The sequence below is a fragment of the Rhinatrema bivittatum genome, chromosome 2, assembly GCF_901001135.1.
Source record: "Rhinatrema bivittatum chromosome 2, aRhiBiv1.1, whole genome shotgun sequence".
NCBI lineage: Eukaryota > Metazoa > Chordata > Amphibia > Gymnophiona > Rhinatrematidae > Rhinatrema > Rhinatrema bivittatum.
The window spans coordinates 217,004,144-217,019,561 of record NC_042616.1 but is presented as its reverse complement, the minus strand read 5'-3'; the positions used below and the strand labels follow the sequence as shown (position 1 = coordinate 217,019,561).

General features: G+C 41.1%; 1 protein-coding gene across 3 annotated transcripts in view; it reads left to right on the top strand.

Moving 5' to 3' along the window:
- SKAP2 (src kinase associated phosphoprotein 2) overlaps positions 1 to 15,418 on the top strand; it is a 525,725-nt gene that overhangs the window by 291,482 nt on the left and 218,825 nt on the right. The window lies entirely within an intron of this gene.

Sequence of the window (15,418 nt, the reverse complement as noted above, 5' to 3'; positions counted from 1 at the left end):
CTCCTGTGCATGAAAACCTTTGAGATATGTAAATGTCTCTATCATATCTCCCTTATCTCACTTTCTTCTAGGTGTACATATTTTGATCTTTGTCCACATATGCTTTATAATGAAGATCACTAATCACTTTAGTAGCTATTTGAGAATGCTGCCATTTGAGTGTAATGACAGCATACCACCATGTAATAGGTAGCCTTCCAGTATGTTGCCTCTCTTTTGTGGCTAAATTAATCAAAGGCCTCAATCTACACCCTCCAGTTCAATAACAATATCCACCTATACAATGAGACCTTAATCTAGTACTTTCATGACTTATGGTTTTGCCTTTCGAGCTTATGGCAACAACTGACATAAAATTCTTAACTTGGAAGGTGCTATTTTTATTAGTAGTAACTTCAGCATTAAGAGTAAGTGAACTCCAGACTCTAGTGATATATATGCTGTATACACAGATATTTAAGAACAGAATGAAAAACAACTAGATATGGAATTAGAGAATAACTAGTGGGCTCAATCTTGGGATAAATTTTGTAGGTTTCATTTTCTATTTCCATTACCTAATCTATATTTTATAATACATAGAGTTATTTGGATTTCTGTAAAAGTTAGGAAACTCACCACTAAAGCAGATAATGAATGCTGATTACGTAAGTTGGAAGTGGGTACTTGTTCACATTTATTATTTTATTGTAGGAATTTATATGGATATTGATCCTCAATATGGTGTAATTTGAAAATTGTTTTCCCTGAATAATGTTCTCTCATATATATAAATGAGTCCACTGTGGTACAGTGTAGTAGTCAATTAGTAATATATATAAAAATATGTAAGAAATTTATGGCCCCCATGCAAATTGCTTGTTTCTTTTCATTGGTTACTGTGCTCAAAGGCAATAAAAAGTTTAAACTAAAAAACTAAAAACAAAACAAAACATTATTTGCCTAAGGTAATTTCTCAGTTCCATTTGAATCAATGTTTTTTCTAAGACTTCATTCTAACAAAGCACAAGAATCCTCCATAACTTATACTAGGGAAGAGCTCTACTGTTTTACTTGGAAAGATTTAAACCCTACAGGAAATCTCAGCTCTTAATTTTATATGATCCAAGAGCCTTGTCGGCCCCTCAAAAGAATTTTTAAGTTCTACAGATTAAAAAAAAAACAAGAAAAAATTTGAAGAAAGAAGATGGAGAAACCAAAGGCCAAGAAATTTGCAGTTGGGTTCAAGATCTGTAGATATGGGTTGTGTATGTCTGTCATTGATACCCACAGCAAGTACTACCACTACTTGGGTTCAGACCATACTCCTCCAAATTGCCCCAAGTGTGGAACGATATCTCCATCTGCACCTGGAAGAGGAAAAATCTGCTGAAGTCAGCCTTGGATAAGGCCGTGAAGGCTTTGCACAAGGGCTGGCAGTGCAGCCGTTCCCCCTCCCAGAACTGTAGGAAGCATTGGAAATCACACTGGGAATTGGTCTCCTTTTCTTCCTGCATATGGACAGGGAAGGCTAACCCCCTCTCCAATAGGCTCCAGTTTCCAGATCCATCACAGGTTAGAGTTTGCATTTGGCATGGAAGCCTAAAGTGCCAGTGGAGGCACTGAGAAGAGCACCTAGGCATTTGGAAGTTCTGCTGGCACTGTCCCCTCCAGGGCGATTTCCCTTTACGCAGAAATTGGCACCAATGACGCAGGGCTTCACTGGAACAGGCTCTGACTTGACGTCAGGATGAACACCTTTACTCTCCTTGATGAGGGATTGCAGGTGGCTTCATCTTCCATGGTCCAGAAAACAACATGGAAGCCGATACAACGTAGCATACCGGTATACTGAGATGTTAATCGGTTTACAGATTGTGCTCTGAGCTATTGTGCATAACCTCTGACGCAGCACATATGGGCGAAACTCGCAGAGTCGGGCACTGGTTTTTACCTTTAATTAAAGTATTTCCTGACACAATCTAATTTTGTTTTGGTTGCACTTCGTCTTCCATGGCACAGAGAGCCTCTATGGTATCAGGCAGCTTATTAAGAACATAAGAACATGCCATACTGGGTCAGACCAAGGGTCCATCAAGCCCAGCATCCTGTTTCCAACAGTGGCCAATCCAGGCCATAAGAACCCGGCAAGTACCCAAAAACTAAGTCTATTCCATGTTACCGTTGCTAGTAATAGCAGTGGTTATTATTTAAGTCAACTTAATTAATAGCAGGTAATGGACTTCTTCTCCAAGAACTTATCCAATCCTTTTTTAAACACAGCTATACTAACTGCACTAACCACATCTTCTGGCAACAAATTCCAGAGTTTAATTGTGCGTTGAGTGAAAAAGAGTGAAAAGAACTTTCTCCAATTAGTTTTAAATGTGCTAAATGCTAACTTCATGGAATGCCCCCTAGTCTTTCTATTATCTGAAAGAGTAAAAAACCGATTCACATCTACCCGTTCTAGACCTCTCATGATTTTAAACACCTCTATCATATCCCCCCTCAGCCGTCTCTTCTCCAAGCTGAAAAGTCCTAACCTCTTTAGTCTTTCCTCATAGGGGAGCTGTTCCATTCCCCTTATCATTTTGGTTGCCCTTCTCTGTACCTTCTCCATTGCAATTAAATCTTTTTTGAGATGCGGCGACCAGAATTGTACACAGTATTCAAGGTGCGTCTCACCATGGAGCGATGCAGAGGCATTATGACATTTTCCGTTTTATTCACCATTCCCTTTCTAATAATTCCCAACATTCTGTTTTTTGACTGCCGCAGCACACTGAACCAACGATTTCAATATGTTATCCACTATGACGCCTAGATCTCTTTCTTGGGTGGTAGCACCTAATATGGAACCTAAAATTGTGTAACTATAGCATGGGTTATTTTTCCCTATATGCATCACCTTGCACTCATCCACATTAAATTTCATCTGCCATTTTGATGCCCAATTTTCCAACCTCACAAGGTCTTCCTGCAATTTATCCCAATCTGCTTGTGATTTAACTACTCTGAACAATTTTGTATCATCTGCAAATTTGATTACCTCACTTGTTTTATCTGGATGCCCTGGTCTCGGTGTAGAACCTTACCAGTGCAGACCAATAGATAGCTCCTTGGCTCTTAACACAGTGCCATCATTTTCATCATAGAAAGATTGACGAAATTCCTCCCAGCATGGTCCACAATCACATCTGATCAATGAGTTCTCACAATAATAAAAGAAGATTATTCTCTTCATTTTACATCAGTTCCAACCATACCACACCTAGTTCCACATAAACATCGAGCAGCGCACAAAGGCCCTCTCCTACGGGAAGTAAACATTCTTCTCCAGCAAAACTGCATTCGGTAACTACTTTCCATGACACCACACACCGGTTTCTATTCCCAATACTTCCTCATTCCCAAGAATGCGCCCAATTCTAGATCTACGTGCGCTCAACATACATTCACAAAGAGAAATTCAGAATGACTTCTCTCAAGTCCATCCTACCTTTTCTTTAGCCCAAAGATTGAATGTGTTCACTGGACTTGAAGGATGCATATGCCCATATACCAAATCATCCCAATTCCTGGTGTTACCTTTGTTTTCAGATGAACAACCGGCATTTCCAATACAAGGTCCTGCCATTTGGCCTATCTTCCGCCCCCAGGGTATTCACCAAATGTCTAGCAGTAGCGGTGGTACACTTCGTCGTCAAGGGATTCAAATATTTCCTTACCCTGGACGACTGGCTCTTAGTAGCACCCAACCAGTCTTTCCTGCGCAAGAACTTACTTTGCACGATTTCTTGCTTCGACAATCTAGGTCTCCTGATCAACTACGAGAAGTCAAACCTTCAATCGATGCAAACCTTGCAGTTCATCGGAGCCTATATAGACACCATTCAGGACAAAGCATTCCTTCCGCACACAAGGGCACTTGCTATTCGCACATTGTCTTCAACCCTTCTACACACCACAACTGTCCCAGCCCACCAAATTATGACAATTCTGGGAGACATGGCAGCTTCCATTTATGTAATTCCGCATTCTCGTTTACACATCCGCCACCTTAAATGGGGCCTCAAGCATCAATGAACTCAGTTCCTGCATCCATTGTTGACCCCTGTACACATAACGGTCAGCATGAAGAAAGACCTATAATGGTGGCTGCTACCATCAACATTGTCTATGGGATCGCCCCTATACCCCCCTCGACATCAAGTAATACTCACCACAGATACCTCTCCCATGGGCTGGGGAGCTCCTCTGAACCATCTTCAAACTCCGGGGGGGGGGGGGGTATAGTCCACGATGGAACACAACTACCACATAAACATATTGGAGCTCCGAGCGGTATGAACTGCCCTTCGAACACTTCTTAAAAGGGCAAGCAATAATGATTCACACAGACAATCAGGTCACAATGTTTTACATAAACAAAGAAGGAGGGTCAGGTTCAGGGAACCTGTGCAAAGAGACAACAGATCCTGGAATGGGCACACAACAGATCCATTCACCTACAAGCAACTTACTTGCCAAGAGTCAACAACTCCAGAGCGGACAAATTGAGCAGGATATTTCACCCCAACGAATGGTAACTACATCAGGAGACAGCGGATCACGTATTCTCCATATGGGGTCTCTCCTGCACCGATCTGTTCGCGACAGAACGCAACAAAAAAGTAGATGCCTTCTGCTTAGTGACCCTAAGCACTTTCCGACTAGCTCCGGACGCTTTCCTCATACCCTGGTCTCGAGGCCTACTGTATGCGTTTCCTCCAACACCACTAATTTCTCGCACAGTTCAACGATGCATCGAAGACAAAGCACAGTTGATTCTCATAGCACCAGCCTGGCCAAGACAACCCTGGTACAGCTATCTCATACAACTATCAATAATGGACCCTATTCCTTTGGGCAACAACCCTCAACTACTTACACAGGAGAATGGATCACTCCTTCACCCACTACATTCCTCCCTGCACCTCACGGCATGGAGATTGAGCGGCTCACTTTCAAAAACTTAAATATTGCTCCTCTACTTCAGGACATTTTATCTCCTCTAGAGCACTGTCCACTAGACTCAACTACCAAAGAAAGTGGTCACGCTATGCTGCCTGGTGCATAACGAAAGGTATTGACCCATTTACCTGCCCACCAGAATGCCTTCTCTCCTACCTTCATCTACTCTACACAAAAGGCCTAGTGACAGCCTCTTTACGAGTGCATTTAAGTGCTATAGCAGCTTATCATACTCCTTTGAATGATGAGCCCATATCCTGTCAATCTCTCATATTCAGATTCATGAAAGGGGTATTGCGCTTATGCGCCCCAATTAAAAAACCGCCAGTGCCCTGGGACATCAACATAGTCATAGAACAACTAATGGTACCACCCTTTGAACCAATGGACTCTTGTCACATGAGATACTTCTCCTGGAAAGTTCTCTTCTTGACTGCCCTAACATCTGCTAGACGGGTTAGTAAGCTTCAAGCCTTAGTTCACTATCTTCCATACCTACAATTTTATCATGACAAGGTGACATTATGCACACACCCAAGTTTTCTACCAAAGGTGGTTTCCAGTTTTCACTTAAACCAAACCATCACATTACCCACTTTTTATCCAAAACCTCATGCCAATGACAATGAGCAAAAACTCCACACCCTGAACTGTAAACATGTGCTTGCCTTTTATAAACAGCGCACCCACACACCTAACAGACCCTCACAACTCTTCCTCTCCTTTAATCCAAATGCATCAGGACTTCCAGTGACAAAGCAAACTTTATCTTCCTGGCTATCCAATTGCATACAGTTCTGCTACCAGAAACGTTCAGAACATTTATCATCAACACCTAAGGTGCATTAGGTTCGTGCAATGGCCGCATCGATCACTCACATCCATGAAGTGCCTCTCATAGACATCTGTAAAGCGACGACGTGGTCATCTCTGCATACTTTCACATCCCATTACTTGTTTAGACAATCAGACTGCAGACGATGCGCACATGAACCAGACTATACTACAGAAGAGCACATGTTCTACACATAAAATGCCTTCATAAGAACTGTCCGCCTGTATTTTCCCGTATTGAGCACAACAATAAACAAGCTACAATTATATCTCCGCTCAATACGACAGCTGGGGACTCCCAGACAGCATGGCTAATTCAGCTGCTTATCTATGAGAAAAAAAGCAAGTTTGCTTACCGTAAATGGTGTTTTCCATAGATAGCAGATGAATTAGCCATGCTACCCTCCCGCCTCCCCGGACAGTTCCAACATGGCATACTAACTTGCTTTGATACGGACTGAGGAGCCTCAGGCAAACCCGGGAAGATACAAGAGGGAGTACCTAGCTGAAAGACTTTACTAGACTTAGAGAGCTCCGCCACCTAGTGGCACAGAAGACGTACCCAGACTGCATGGCTAATTAATCTATCTATGGAAAACACCATTTATGGTAAGCAAACTTGCTTTTTATCTCTGCCACAGTGATTGCCGCTGGTGCTGAGAGCTCGGGCCCGACCGCTGCCGCTGCCATTTTAGGTTCAGAACCTCTCACTTTGTCCCTCTTTTTTTTTATCTCTCCTGGAGGCCATTTATTGCAGGGAACATTGCATAAAATTAACTATGTAATTCAAAAGAACATCATAAATAGTAGCTGTTATCTGGAATGTGATACCTCATATAGTATGAGTCTCTCTATATTTAGTAGAGGGTACTCACTAGAAAGATGTCAGGTATAAAGCGATTAACCATAATTTTAAAAAACGGTATTGATGCTCAATGACCTTTTTTTTATAATCATTGGTATCAACATTCTAATTTTACGTGCTGGCTTTGCAATTTTTTTGGAAATGCATGCTGGCTTTGCAAGTTTTTTAAAGAATTTTCTTTCTTTTTGTTATATATGAAGACAGATCACTTATCTGTGCTTAGCGTAAGGAGGTGACAGCTTTATCAACACCGGCATGAACCCGACACGTCCGTGTTTCGTGGACTTCTTCAGGGGTATAGTGTTGCGGCGGTGTCTGTGACAAAAATCAAATTTCAGTTAATTAACAAACGTATTCAATTATACAATACCAAAATGACGGTCACCCGACTCTGTAAGCATACATTTTGAAGTCTGTCCCATCATATAAACGCTTTCAGCATGATCACAGCTTTGAAGTAAAGCAGGATCCGCCATTAGCTTGCCGCGCTTTATTTAAAGGAAAAGATTTAGTATTTAAGCAGACCAATCAGATGAAGGTAGGAAACTACGTAAACCAATCACAGGCTAAAGTAATGATGACCACTCGATGTTATCATTGAGTCCCGCTGGAGCTTCTGTTGCAAGGGTAAAAATCCACCATTGTTCACGGTAATTAAGGTGACTAGTGCCGGTGTTGATAAAGCTGTCACCTCCTTACACTAAGAACAGATAAGTGATCTGTCTTCATATATAACAAAAAGAAAGAAAATTCTTTAAAAAAACTTGCAAAGCCAGCATGCATTTCCAAAAAAATTGCAAAGCCAGCACGTAAAATTTGAATGTTGATACCAATGATTATAAAAAAAAAGGTCAAGGAGCGTCAATACCGTTTTTTAAAATTATGGTTAATCGCTTTATACCTGACATCTTTCTAGTGAGTACCCTCTACTAAATATAGAGAGACCCATACTATATGAGGTATCACATTCCAGATAACAGCTACTATTTATGATGTTCTTTTGAATTAAGTATTGATTTATACATCATAATTACACAGTTTTTTTTTCTCACTCGTGTTAAAATTAACTATTGACATGTGCTGTGGTTGGGGGTGTAAGATTTGCTAAATCAGCAGGTAAATAGCAAGTGAAGCCAGTAGATTTGAGAGTGTGGCAGCTGGATCCTTCTGAAGAGCGTCTTCTCCGGCTCACCACATCATGTGACCCCCCTCCCCTGGGCACCTATATCTTCAGAAAGAAGGTCTTCCAGGCATTAATGCTTAGGCCTACCAACTGTTCATGGTGCAGAGCATGCATGAGTGTATTAAACAACAGAACTGGCGATCTGGGGAAATCCTCATTTATCTGAGCTCCAGTGCACTTTGGGGGATGCAGAAGGGTGTGGAAAGCAATGAATCTGATCCACGTCATGAAGCCTTCAACACTGTGGCTAGAACTTCGTTTCCATTGGAACCAGGAGGCTCACTTGGCTCCAAGTGAGCAGGTTCTTGGAAGTTCTTTACTATTACCTATTGGATGTCCCATGCACTGGGGAGAATCTGTTTCAGGACAGGGTACAAAAGACGGTAGTGCTAATTAAGGAACTTCAGTTTATTTAGCAGTCTTTAACTATTGTGCCGAGTGACCAGTCTGCTACAACCAGAGACCAGTACTTCTAATGCAAGAAAATCTTTCATCAAAGGAAATGCCACTCTTTTCAGAGATATCAAGCCCCACCTTCCCATACTGAGCTGCTTCCCACTAGAATTCGACAAAGAGAAAGATGTCGGCCTAAGGCTCAACAGCAACTGCAGCTTAAACATGGGGTAAGCTTTTGACACCTCTGATACCACCCTCACTCAGTGGGGGGAAGAGTTCAGTCTTTCCTGCTTGAACTAGGCTGCTTTACAAAGAACAAGTGGGTCCTGAGAATTGTGGAGTCTGGTTGCCACTTGTGCTTCTTATGCCCTCCTCCAATTTAGTGAAGGTTGATATTCAGTTCTGACCCCACCCTGTTGGCTCAATTTCAGTTGGAGATAACATCCCTGCTACTTCAAAAAGCCATAGAGTCTATCCCTCCATGGATTTGTGGCACAGGTTTCTACTCTTGGTATTTAATTCCCAAGAAGTTGGGAGGGCTAAGAACCATTTTGCATTTGTAAAACCTAAACAAGTTGCTGATCCACAAGAGGTTAAAAATGAATTCACTCCAGACAGTTTTGCCATTCATTAAGCTGAAGGACTGGTTGTGTAGTCTGGATCTGAAGGATGCTTATGCTCATATTCTCATTCTCTCCACACATTAGAAATTCCTCAGGTTTGTGGTAGAAGACTCCTGTTAAGCTTCTCGGCTGTGGCAAGGATATTCATGAAGTATCTGGTGGTGGTAGTAGCATAGCTGTAGAAACAGAGGAGTCCATGTTCACATACCTGGATGATTGGTTAGTGATGCATTCTGAAATCCTTTCACTCAATGATTCAGCTTCTCCAGTCCCTGGGATTCATTATCAACTTTAAAAAGTCCAACTTGGGTACTTCCATCCCAAAGGATCCAGTTCATAGGGACCCAAGTCAACTTACTTTAGGAGAAAGCTGTTCTGTCTATCAAAAGAACCAAGGATTCTCATGGGCTTCATGAGGTACCTTGAACATCAGGACTGTATATCAGCAAGGTCAGTCCTTTTCCTGTTAGATCATATGGTGGGGGCAGTTCATGTGGTCCCTCTTACACACCTTCATATATGGGGCTTCCAGTGGGCTCTCCAGCATTTGTGAGATCAGTTGCTCCAACCATTGTCTTGTCAGATATCAGTGACTCCAAGATTCAAACCTCTCTGTAGTGGTGGATAAACCTGGAGATTCTGGCAGTACGACTTCCATTGCATGTCCCAATGCATCAGGTTCTTCTGTCTACCAGCACCTCCAGTAGAGGGTGGGAAGCATACACCAGTCTTTTGTGGGCCTAGGGGGTAGGACTTTGAATGGAAAGTTATCAGCAGGTCACCCTGATGGAACAGTGGGCCATCCTAGATGCACTAACCATTTTCTCCCACCTGTACTTGAACATGCGAATCTTGATCCAAATGGACAATCAGATGGCCATGTTTTTTGTTTTTTTTATAAACAAGTAAGGAGGTATTGGCTCTTCTGCCCTCTGCAAAAAACCCCTATGGATCTAATCGTGGGTTTGTCGTCACAATTCATACCTCCAAGTGACCTATTTACCAGGCATTTGGAATATGCTGGCGGACCGGCTCATGAATGCTGTCTAGATCAGGAGGTTGTGAATGACCTGTTCCTCTGATGAGGGAACACTGGTATTTAACCTGTTTGTCGAATGACAACTATAAGGTCATTTGGTTCTGTTCCATAAAACCAAGAATTTTCAGATTAGTTCCTGATACTTTCATGCTAAATTAGTGTCGGTGTGCTATACGCACACCCTCCAATTCCACTCATTGCCAGGACTGTTGCTGGACAGGGTGAAGGCTATAGCCCCAGCTTGGCTACTTGAGATATGATACCCATATCTCTTCAGTATGTCATTTCAGCTTCCTATCTAATTGGAGATAGCTCCAATGCTCATCACCCTTGAGGATGGAAAACTCTGCCACCAATCTTCCATTCTTGGCCCTTGGCCTCATGGCATGGATATTGAATGCATTATCTTCCTTATTCATTTTTAAAGATGTAGGGGACATTCGAATCTCAGCTACAAAATCTTCCACTAATAGGTCTTAAAGTTTCATGTGGAGAGGTTCTCTGCATCTTGAGTCGTCATTTGGACCTCTTCTCTTGTGGTTCAAGAGGTGACCTTCAAAATCTCTCCTCATCAGACCTCAGCACCTCTTCAGTCAAAGTATATCTCAGCGCCATTGTGACTTATCACCAGTGGGTAAATAGATTTTTTATGTCTCTTCAACCTTTAATTTCAAAGTTCATGATAGGACTGAGGCAATCCAAGCCTCCTGTCAATAAACATTCAGTGCTTTGGGGCCTCAGTGTGGTCCTTGCTCAGTTTTAAGTTTCCTTCCTTCGAACCTCTGAAGTCGGTGGACCTGAAGTTCCTTACCTGAAAAGTGTTGTTCCTTATAGATGTCACCTTGACTTAGGGAGTGAATGAGTTGCAGGCGCTGGTTTCTTATTTGCCATACTTTAATTTTTTTCACAGCAGAGTTGTTCCACACACTAACCTTAGGTTCCTTCTTAAAGTAATATCTACATTCCTTATCGGTCAGTTGTGCTGTCCGTATTTTTTACAAGACCACGTGCTCATGAAGGATAGCTGGCTGTTCACTTCTTGGACTGTAAGAGACCCTATCATATTATCTCAAGAGGATTCAAGCTCACCGTGAAGTATCTTAACTGTTTGTGTCCTTTGATCCCAACAGATTGGCAAGGGCAGTTGGACTTTTTAGCGCATTGCTATACTCTGACTGATTTACAGATCATATACTCTGTCAAAGCTCATCAGGTACGAGCCATGGTGACTTAATTTGCTCATTTGAGGGCCACTTCCATTGAATACATATGCAGTGCTGCTACTTGATCGTCAATCCACACGTTCATGTACGATTGCTGTCCAACCCCATGTTGGTCCAAAGAAACTTTCCACTGGTAGTGTCCATGTTGCTCCATCATGCAGCCCTCAGCTTAGGACTCCCTGCTGGTTATGGCTCATTTAATCCTGCTTGTGATGAAGAGAGCAAAGTATCTTACTTGTAACCAGGATTCTCTGTAGACAGCAGGTTAAATCAGCCATATGTTTATTACCCATCCACCTCTCTAGTGAGTCGACTATTCAGCTAAAGCTTAAAGCTCTGAAAAAAAATTGAGGGGCTCATGAGGTAGTGACCATGTGTAGGAACTACTGTTAATACTCAAATACCTCTCAGCTATGAGAGCTGAGTCCTTCTCAGTGCTGCCAGATGACATAAAACTGATTATCGCTCATGTATCCTGTAATGTACCGAGAACCCTGGTTTATTGGTAAGCAACTTTGCTTTCTTCTGAGCCTCTTTGTTACATAGTAACATAGTATCAATGTCAATCAGTGTTAATGGCTGCCTTGCACAAAAGAGGAGACCCGTGGGAATTGAAGCATAGAGCAGTTTACAACATTTGCACTTTGCATTGGGAGTTGCTATGCTTGCTGTGCCTGCAGAAAGGGTATTTAAATCAGCCTGTTGCTTGCTTCCTGATCTTCTGGCAAGAATGTGAGTCCCGTCTACCAGTATCGAAGTCAATTAGCATCACTGGCTGCCTTGCACAAAAGAGGGAAATATGCAGTTGGGCCTCTGCTGGCAGGCCTCACTGAAGGGCCTGCCCCTTTATGTGTCTCTTTGTGGACCACTGAGAATCACTGACAGTTTCTGGACTCAATTTTATCTTGGTGAATGCTTGATTGATAATTATTGACACTAATAATTATGGTGTATTAAGCTTTTTGGGTCAAATCCCCACTATCTTGAAAATGTTTCCTAAATTACTTGTGATTTTTATGCTTTATCTTAGTTTGCTTTATTCCATTCCAGTAGTACAAGGTAGGGGTAAATATGTAGGAGTAAATAAAAGTAAGGGGTATAAATTCCCAAACTGACAACTAGTTATGCTAAAACAGAAGCTTCAGTAGACATCACCAGTAAAGAGCACTGAAGATTTGCAGATAGGTTATATTAATTCCAGATCTGCAAAGAAAAAGGAACAATATCTTCAAAATGAAATTCTGGATTACAACTTGGATATATTACTGGTTACTGATGGTTACAGGATTATAACTTGATATCTTTAAATTTAATCTGTCCCCTAGGTTTCATCTATAACCATTGCCCTAGATCTGGGAAGAGGGGAGGTGGAATACTAATGATTTACAAATCTTCTTTAAAACACAAGTAATTAAAGTTGAAGCCTTTGCAACATGCTGAAACACTGGTGTTTCATATAATGTCCTGGATAGTATGCCTAATATATTTCTCTCCAGGATTAATAATGGCAGACATTACTAAGTTGACGGAAGATTAGTCAACTTACATTTAATGTATGATTAGATGATGATAATTGGGTGATTTTAATATATATACTGAGGATCTGACCTCCTCATATGCCAAGGAACTGTTAACTGCAATGGAAACAACTAAAATGTCCCAGTTAATTATGGTACCTGCTCATAGGGCAGGTCATACTCTTGACATGTTATATGCAAATGCTTGGCAGAAAAATGTGTACATTAAGGGTATTTTACAAATGACACAGACAGATCACAGTTTGATATTGTTTCATTTATGAGACAACGTCTTAACGAAGTGATGAAAATGAGTAAATTTGTACAATGCAGCTAGCACTGCAGTGTACAAATCAACTCGTCTTGTTAGACTTTTCATCACTTATAAGGACTATAATTCTCTACTGATGTCAGTTTTACTGTGAATACCTATGAATGTGTCTAACACCCACCTCTCAAAAACCCACCCTGTTTCAAAGTGCCCCTCTAGAGTGGTACCTCTCTAACCATCTCTCTCTCATGAGGAGCAGTAGCAAAGTTATTCAAGCAACATGTGCACGTTGTCTTGGCAACATTTGGGGTTACGCGTGTTTGTGGCTGTTTTTGCGTGAGCAATGCTTTCAAAATCTACCTCTTATCTTTTTAATCATGCTTTTAACTAATTCTCTCATTTTATTGTTTTATATGTGTATTGGTTTTATACTTTGGGTGTTTATTATAATCCCTTCCCCTAGAACAATTTATGGAGAAGGGGGAATATAAAACTATGTAAATAAATAAATTGCAGGTAACAGCAAAGAAAGACCAATTGACCATTTCAGTCTGTTCAGTTATTCCTGTCCACAGTGCCAAGGATATACATCTCAGGTACCAGCCAAATAGTATAACTACTTGTATGATAACATTTCTTAAGGTGGCTGTTGACCCAAACATCCAGTCTCCTAGGAACACGTGGCCTTTTTGAATGATAGCCTGCCAGACACACCCAGCTATGTGCACGCTTCTGTAAACCTAGCTGCAAATGAATTCTAACACCGCAGCCTGCCAGATAGACATGGCTGTGTAGTTGCCTGCGTTTCTGGTCATTGTCAATTCTATGCAGGCTTGCTGCAATTGAATCCTGCTAGAGTGTCATGAAACATCTGTGTTGTTCTAACCCAGTTGTTGAAGCCCTGTTTTGAGCTTATATACTCTTCTGTCATTGCTTTGCTTTACAAATGTAATTATGATTAATCAAACAATTCTAAACATAAACATTTTGTTTTTGTGTTCACTTCAGCCCACAGAGTAAGTGGACTCCAGGTCTTTGTGACTTATTCACCTTAGACTAAGATCCATCAGAACACAGTCATACTTTTCACCCATTCCAGGTTTCTGCCTAAGATGTTCGACCTCCATCTTAATCAGCCAATCATTCTTCCCACATTCTTCCCTTGCCGAAATAAGCACAATTGAGAAGTTAGCACTTCATATGAGTACATGAGATTGTGTTGCCTTCTATTTGGCACACAGTATAGCTCTTAGAAAGTCCTCCCAGCTTCTTTTTTTTCTTTTCATCTCAACAGTCCAGTATTTGTAATGCTAAAAAAACACAATTTCTAATTGGGTAGAAAACTGTATGTCTCATCAAACCCAGAAAGGTTTGATCTTAGAAAGACACATAAAAACCTGTGTGGTCAGGGTCTTAGTGAAACTGGTTGCCAATCTAAATTCTGCTTCCTTAGACAAGATTCACAAAACCGCAATGTGGCATTCAGTCCACACATTTCACCAATCATTACTACCTAGATGCAGCCTCCTGTTGAGATGCTAAATTTGGACTGACCATTATACAGGCTAATTTGCATTGTGGAGCCCAACTCTCTCCTCCTATATCCCATTTCTATTGGTTTCTGTTTAATATGAATTATACTACATCCAACAAACAAAATGGAATTCTTTTCTACAAATACCTTTTTTTCATGTTTTTACCCATTGGCATTTATTCTTGTTTCATCTTCCCCCTTTCATTTAAAGATAGCAGCTAGGGAATGCTATCTGTGTGACTTATTGTCATCAAAGAAAGTAAAATTATATACCCACAATAGATATCCTCTGACTGCAGTACAATGAGCCGCTAAGACTAACCACCTCCCTGTAGGGAGTTATTTTCTACAATTCATTAAGTAGTTTAGCCGTGTGCTAAACTGAAAATCAGCAGGACTGGCGGCACATGGAAAACACCTACAAAAGCTTGAAAGATTTCCTATAAAGCTTTAGAAGATGTCATCTTTGCCAGGATTAGATGAAGTCTCATGACACATCCATCTGGTTTGTTGCAGTGCTGTTATAAGACAATATCTATTCTGGGTGAGCAATTTTGCTGTCTCTAATGACAAGTGGCTGCAGTGAGCCACATTGGGGCAGGCATAAAATTTGCATCATATATAGAGTCAGAAGACTCATCTAGAGCTTTCCCAATGAACACTAATATAATGAATGTTCAGTTGTTTCATTGACCTGTTTATGTAATGGGGTAGAGGGTGTGCAATTGTTTTTCATTGCTGATGTTTCAAAATTTAGGGGGGGGGGGGTTGTTCTATTTTCTGTACCCACAGTATTTTTTTAAACCTACTGTTATTTCTTATAGTGCTAAAAGAAAAGAGCATATAAGTGATCCGAATGACCTATGATAGATTGAGACTAGTGCTGCAACTGAAATCTTTTTTGAGCTCTCAAGCTTTGAAATCAGTAGTCTATGCTC